The sequence below is a fragment of the Hibiscus syriacus genome, unplaced genomic scaffold (assembly GCF_006381635.1).
Source record: "Hibiscus syriacus cultivar Baekdansim isolate YM2019G1 unplaced genomic scaffold, ASM638163v2 tig00112738_pilon, whole genome shotgun sequence".
NCBI classification, from domain to species: Eukaryota; Viridiplantae; Streptophyta; class Magnoliopsida; order Malvales; family Malvaceae; genus Hibiscus; species Hibiscus syriacus.
The window spans coordinates 4,462,162-4,469,251 of NW_024063392.1; positions in this window are offsets into that span (position 1 = coordinate 4,462,162).

The following is a 7,090-nucleotide window of genomic DNA, read 5'->3' on the forward strand; positions in this document are numbered from 1 at the left end:
ATTTTAGGTATATTTGAGGTGTTTAAAAAAAGAAATTAATAATTATAAGGTTTTTATTTAATTAAATAATAAGAATTTATAATGTGATACATGTCGCATTTTAAGTGATTGACGTTTTTTTAACAAATATGACAAAATTGATCTTAAAATAATAACTTCAAAATTATTAAGCATCTTGACAAAAAAAAGTAAACACAAATAATATAAAAATAAAATAAAAAATTATTTTTTGTTATAAAATAATTTAAACGAAGCAATAACATAAACAAAAAGAAGAAGAGATATAAGAACAAGGATAAATAATTGTATTATTATCTCAATATGAATTGTGTACAATGCTTTCTCTAAACTCTATATTTATAAGAATAAGAAATAGATATCATATAGAACTTTAACTCTAATTGATATTAAAGTTCTAATAATAAAATATGTCAAAAACCCTATCTTATAGATAAATATAAAAAAATAGAGATAGGCATCCACATAAATAAATATTCATAATACTCCTCCTTGGATGTCTATGAAACTAATGTGTCTTATTAAAATGTTACTAAGATAAAACCTTGTGGTAAAAAATATTAATGAAGGAAAAAAGAGTACACGTATCTTTAATATGTATAACATGTTGCCTCATTAAAAACCTTACCAGAAAACCTAGTGGGACAAAACATTGGTTAAGAGAAAAAGAGTACAATGTGTACTCCCCCTCATGATAGTATAACATAAGAGCTTTGGACACTACAACAATCTTGAATAAAATCTTCAAATGTTTAAGTAAACAATACATCAATGAATAGATCTTTTCAAATTACCACTTGGACGAATTCGTCAAATATTTACATTACTCATCTTTTGAAGATCACGAGGGAGGAAACTTTAGAAAAATATGTTTACTTTGATGTATCATCTTTTATATTGATCTGAGTGTGTATGGTATGTACGAATTGATGAGAATCAATTCATTCCATCTAAATATTTAAGCAAATATATTTGTATAATTTTTCTAGGATTTTTTTTAAATGCTTCTAGCATTTTAATCCTTCAGTGATAAACATCATTATATATGGATCTACAAATCATTAGACGCATTATAAAGGTTTTTTTCATAACTATTAGAGTAATAAAATAATTGCATCCACCATGAAGTTAAAGTATTTATGATTCAAGTCGTATGTATATCTTACGGTTTACTCATTTATACATTGCTTGCATTACACCTTTAGGTGTTTGGACTACTTGTCTATGTTTTGGAAGTTGATTTAACTTCACTTAAATAGCATCTTTCCATGTATCTCAAATTATTTTCACATCTATACTTTTGGATAGATTTCAATTCAAGATCTTCATTTTATTTATTTATTTCAATAGAAGTATTATTGGTAAAATTGTTGTCGATAATTTTTTTATTTTGGTTCCAGCATTTTCTCGTAATGACATAATTTATTGAGATCTCTTCATTATTTTCATTTTTAATTTTTTTCAGATACCTGAAACTCTTCTAGATTTGTATTATTAGTTATGTCTTGGTCTCTTCAGGAGCACCTACCTTCGCAATGTAACCATCTTATATTACTTTTCATTTACGAGAATTTTAATATTTGGAACTAATTCAACTATCATGCTTCGGGCATGATTTACATTTTTTTTCTCTAATATGTTATCCTTCTAGGATTTTAATTAAAATTTAAAGCATTTCCACCTGGTATTGAGACTTTATTACTTTCATTAGGTCAGTAAATATTTTTGGCAATTAACATATAACGAATTATCTTATGAAGTTCTTGTTCACATAACTATGTATGAGGATCAAAATGATAATTCATTTATATTTTCATCCAGCGGATTATTCTCTCTCCTAAACAATAGGCTTTTTGATAATTATTTTCAACTGTTGAGCAATATGATCTTTAAAAGCCTAGAATATAAACTCACTAAGTTTAGCAAGACAAATAGTCTTACTTGCATAATCTGAATTTTTTCCTTTTCCAATTGAGTAAGCAATCTCACAAACTAAATGTTGTGAGTTGAAAACATATATGTGATTTGTAGATGCATTTACTGAAATCATATTAAAATATTCCACTTTTTAGATAAATGGACTCATATTTCAATCAGGTATGCAAGACATTTAATCTCAACTATAACTAGTGATGTTCTAAACTTTTTTTTAGAACAAATAGCACAAGAACTTTAGGTTCTTTATATAAATCTCAATAATTTTTGCATTATTATAAATTGGGATGATCTAATGGTCGTGTTGTGTGAGTGCTAGAAATTGAACGCAAAATAAGTGCAAGCATACACAGTCAAACAAGTAATATAGTAGTAAGTGAGTGAGTATCCACAAGGATTAGAGGGATTTCGAATTAAGTTTATGCACTGAATTATAAACAACTAAAATGTAAGATGGTATGAACAAATGGATGAGAATGGTGTAACAAAGTATTGATGTGGGTGAAATATTGTGACAGACAAATAAAGGAAATGTTATGGCAAAATTATGTTGAGAACTAAGTATACAAGATAAGTCAACAATACGACCTCACACGTGTGAAAATCTCAAGAAGGATAAACAGTTGAGTATATCTTGGAATCCCATGTCTTATCCTTAATGAATGCATAGCAATTTCCAATTAATACAATGCTCGATAGAGCTTACTTTGGTGTTTCTACACTATATCTAGTAAGAAACCTGACAGTGAAAATGCTACGACAATACCTCTCAATGTGAACCTAGCATGATACTATAGATTAAGCCCTACACATTTTAGTCGTTGAAACCCTATCCTTATCTCTAAGGTGGATTAAAACCTCACCATCCTAGTTTAGCTCTATTGCTCACGTCAATTTAGCCTAACTCTCTCGATATTGAGCATCTATACTTAAAAAATGGCTAACTCTCAAAAGTTCTTACAAGTCTAACCAATTAAAATATAAAAAAATAAGCAAAGCGTATATATATAATCTGAAAATGATGCAGCAAAACATTTAAACACGAAACAAATTCATCAAAGATAAACCCAAACCTACTTAAGTTAGTTCATGGTTGGGTAATTAGAATCTGTAATCATTAATTTAATACAACCCATATCTAGAAAAAGATAAAGAAAATAAATAACAACCAAAGGAGGAAGAAAACTCTCAAGCCAAGAGCCGTTATGGATTACCGTGAATCACCCAAGCGACATTACTTCTTTCAAATGCAAGCAAGCTTCATCCTCTTGGAGTTTCAACAATAGAGGTCACTACAATGAAGAAGAGAAGAAGGAAGAGTGGTCAACTCCCACCTTTTTTCTCTTATCTCATAAAACTCATAATCCCTTTTAATATAGAGCATCCTTATCTATTTATACTAAGGGAATCCCCCAGGTTTTCTGCCAAAATTCCCTTTGTACCCTAGGTATCATTCCCTTCACATGAAAGGTATGTAAGGCTGACATGTGGTCCCAAAAAAACAACTGGGCATGACATTCAAGTGTTGCTAGACAATAAGGCAACTTGATATTTTTGCTATTTTGTCCTTTTTTTACTCCTAGAATTGCTATCCAAAAATGTTGTAACAATATTTTCTCTTGATCGGCTTCATCAGTCCTTCAGATCATCTTATCCAAAATGTTACAGCAAATCTATACTTCTCTTGTGCTTTCTTCACCTGCACAACACCACAAACACAATACCTTTCATTTCAACAACATCAATTTTACCAAAAAAAATATGTTGCAACAAAACTTTTTCACCACATGCAACTTTATGACCTAAATGCAGCTAAATGCTATGGCAATTACTTTTAGAAAACCAATAACCTAAGCAAAAAGGCATAAAATATAGCCTTTTTATGGAGTTATCACACCCCTAAACTTAAGCTATTGTTTGTCCTCAAGAAATGGATAGTAGTCAACAGAAGAAAAATGCTATGACAAAGTTTAGATCAAGGTAATAATATGGCATAAAATTTCAGTCCTCGGAAACAAGTGGCTTCAGCATGCTAGACTAGTTACGAATTGAATAACTTTTCCCTAGAACAAGATCCTCTGCATGTATGTGCGTGATTGTATCCAGTCTATGCTTAACGAAGTTAGAAAGATTCTAATCAAGTTCTCTATTATATTGTAACATTTATTTAACCATTAAGCACAAGTATACTTGTATTTCTTTAAGATTCATTTTTTGTACTACTACGAGGGGAGTCAACCTATTACACCTACTTTCCTAGATTCAAAAACAAAGTGGAGCAAACACCCCATTCCCTAGCCTATTAAGTAGAGTCGTCCCATGACTACTTTTCTTAACTCATATGTTATAGCAACCATTTATTCAAGGGGGTTTCCAGGCAATGCCATAGCAAAGAGGAGTGTCCCTCTATAGTTATGCCAAAGCATTTATTTACAATTCAAAATTTTAAATTAACATAAGGGATTTTCTTTTAGCCTTTTAAGCTATCATTTAAGTTCATTGACAACAATTTATTCTACAACATACAAAAGTTCTTTCATATAAATTTTTTAATTTCCTTAAGCGTAGAAAGCATACAATCGTGTATTGATTTGAACGCAAACAACCAAGTCCTAAAGTTGGTTATATCAATCTCAGCAATCATTTACATTCAATCACAACCATTAAAAAATTCATCATCATTGGGCATCATCAATTTATTCTAAAAATTAACTTAAACCTAACTAATGACATAAAAAATTATGCTAATAACTATCAATGCAAATGCCTAACTATGAACACTACCTCCCTCAAACTTAAAGGATGCAATTCCCTCAATGCATGAAAACTAAGTTAAAACTAAGCTAGATGAAATGCAATGCAAGGTACCTTGACTAACATCTACTTTGATGGTAGTGAGGTCGTTTTGCTCGCCAAATGCTTGACTCAATGCTTCCTTGGCTTAGTAATGGGCTGTTCAGGTTCTAGGGTAGTGGGTGGTGGCGTGTCTTCCTCAGATTCCTTAGGTGGAGAATTCCAAACATGATCGGTTGTCCTCTTCAAGCGATGCTTGATCAGAGGTGTTGTAATTTACTGTGGCATTTATACAGAAGGGGGAACATCATCAGCAAAATCATCATTTGTGTCAATAGCAAATGAGTCTTTTTCCTAAGTGGTTGCAACATCCATGAGGGATTTGTCTTTGGAAAACATGCTTGGGAATATGTCCTACTAAAAAAATATTAAAATTAAACAATAAAGAAATAAAGTAAAGAAAAACAAGCAAACAACAAACACACAAAACAAAACAAAAATTGTTATAGCAAAAATTAAAAAGGGTTGAAGGGATGCAAACTCCAAAACATTATGAATTGATATGATCTTTTTATTACGTTCAATTGGAGCACCAATATAGACCAAAATGCCCCACACATATAACAGTTACACTTTCATTATATTTTGCTTGGACATTTCGTGTCTTCCACATCTGTTCATCGTCCCTTGGCATCAATCACAAGATGTATAAAAATCTTGCATATCCTTGAAGAGTATAAGCTAATAGAACTCAAATTGTAGGACCTTTGTAGTAGTCCTTACTCCTCCAAAGTGCTCTCTACATGAAGCTGAATTGCAGTGGAATAGGATCTTTTTTTCTCTTCTTTGTTATAACATCTTTTAATCATTTGGTAAACAAATTCTTTGAAGAGGTAGGGTTATCCCAATAACAGTAGCGAACATTGTGCATGAACTTGTTCTTTCCCTGGCTAATTAAATTAAGGAGGAAAAATACCATTAACGAGAAAATTGACAATTTCATCATACCACAAAAGTGTTGTAGCAAATAATAATTTTTCATAATGAAATTCCTCCTTAGTTTCTAATGTATTCCTTAATTCTTTTATAATTTCTAGCTTAGAAAAGTGGGCAACTACTTGGTTTTCAATGTCTTTCAAATCAGTAATGGTCCAACCTAAAGTCTTTTTATGTTGAGCTAAAATATGAATAAAACTACTCTCTTGCTCAGGCTTAGGATTACAAAAAATATTCACAGGAAATTTTTTATCGGAACCCAAATAATCATATTCAACGTGTGAAGGTAATGGCTTTAAATCTAACGTGGGTGAGTGCACAAGTAAGGGTTTAGAAGGAGTAAATTCAATGAAATCCAAGGGTTTGATTTTAGTACCTAGTCTAGCTATGAGTAAGCTAGATTGATTCATCTTATTTGGATATTCCTCGTGCTCCTTATAGTCTTCTTCATCAAGCTTCAAGTAACCATCATTGGCAAGATATTATTGCAATAATATTCTGCGGATTTCTCTTCCATCATAGATTCCACATATTGAAACAATTGGCACTCCCTAAATTCATCAGTAATTTTGAGAGTGTTGAAGACATTAAAAGTTACCCTTTTCTCATGCACTCTTGCTGGTAGGGGGTTATCTTTTGCTATGGCAATATTTTTTCTGTCTTCATTGGGTTCACTCATTAAACCCTCAGCCTTGTCTTCCATCAAAGGTGAGTCTTCTTGAATATCTGGATCTCAATGCACAATCTCATGATTGGGTTCCCCGAGTGTCTCCCCCAAACTTAGCATTTTTGTAGATCTAGGCGTCACTCCTTAGAGTGAGTTCACTACATTTCTTATTATCTTGAGCCTTTGTGACTTTAGTATCACTAGACAGACTGCCTTGTGGGTGCACATGCATTATTATAGCAATTTGACCCTATTGGTTTTCCCAAGCTCTCAAGGACGAAATATGACTTTGCAACCATTCCCCTTGGCTTTGTAATAATGCTCCCTGGCTCTTAATAGATGTGGCATGATCTTGTAATATAGCCTTCATAGTCAGTATAAAGTCTTGAAGAATTGCTTCTAAAAAGTTGGTATTCGATGAAGATGTTAACCCCCTTACTGTTATTTTTCCACGACATATTTTATTGAAAACCTAAAGGTTCAGTCATATTTGATTGCCGATTTGAGCTGCTGACATTGTTGGTTCTTTGATTACCCCAAGAAAAATTTAGATCTTGATGCCATCCTGGATTGTAAATGTTCAAATAGGGGTTGTTTTTACCTCGATTAAAGTTCCCCACGTAGTTGGAAAACTCATGGTTGTCAATGAATTCACTCACATGGTGATTGCCATAGAAAAGT